At 33.3% G+C, this 852-nt stretch overlaps 1 protein-coding gene across 1 annotated transcript in view; it reads left to right on the top strand.

Moving 5' to 3' along the window:
• The window catches only part of LOC107751847 (ralBP1-associated Eps domain-containing protein 2), a 30992-nt gene that overhangs the window by 19315 nt on the left and 10825 nt on the right, over window positions 1-852 (top strand). The gene's annotated exons all lie outside the window — the stretch shown is intronic.

The following is an 852-nucleotide window of genomic DNA, read 5'->3' as shown; positions in this document are numbered from 1 at the left end:
ATATTTGTGTATTTTAGTTTCCATGATCCTAATAAAGTTACTATTATTAAAACGTAATAGAAAAAAAAACATGCAATTTAAATAATATTAGGGGCTATATATATATATATATATATTTAAATATAAGCATCACTTTTCCAGTTTAATGCATCCTTTCTGAATAATTAAAAGTATTAATGATAGTGAAAATGACATGAAAATGATGTTTTCCACAAAAATATGAAGCAGCACAACTGTTTTCGACATAATAATTAGAAATGTTTCCTGAGCAGCAAATCAGCATATCAGAATGATTTCTGACGGATAATGTGACACTGAAGACTGGAGTAATGATGCTGACAATTCAGATTTGCATCACAGGAATAAATTATATTTTCAAATCTATTCAAATAGAAAACAGTTATTTTCAATTGTAATAATATTTCACATTTTACATTTTTTTATTGTATTTGTAATCAAATAAATACAACCTTGGTGAGCAGAAGAGACTTATTTCAAAAACATTTTAAAAAAAAAACTTACTGACCCCAAACTTTTGAACAATAATCACTATGTCCCCCTGCAGACAGACCTGTACTCAGACACCCTGACACCAGCATGGACAAGCAGGTCGGTTTATCAAAGATGACATGCAGCAGTAGCTTGATACTTTTCCTCTAATTAATGACGATTATAATGAATGTGTTTCACACTTGTATCTGACAGGAGGCGTGGTCTCCACCACAGTCACCTGGCATCTCCCCGCCCCGTTCACCATCAGCCTATCGCAGCTATCCATATGGTGCACAGAGAAACGGAACAGACACACTATTGGGTGAGAGTCTCTTGTCAGTCATTCTGTATTCAGAAAGA

Source organism: Sinocyclocheilus rhinocerous, unplaced genomic scaffold (assembly GCF_001515625.1).
Source record: "Sinocyclocheilus rhinocerous isolate Xijiao unplaced genomic scaffold, SAMN03320098_v1.1 scaffold2126, whole genome shotgun sequence".
NCBI classification, from domain to species: domain Eukaryota; kingdom Metazoa; phylum Chordata; class Actinopteri; order Cypriniformes; family Cyprinidae; genus Sinocyclocheilus; species Sinocyclocheilus rhinocerous.
This window is presented reverse-complemented; position numbering and strand designations above follow the sequence as displayed.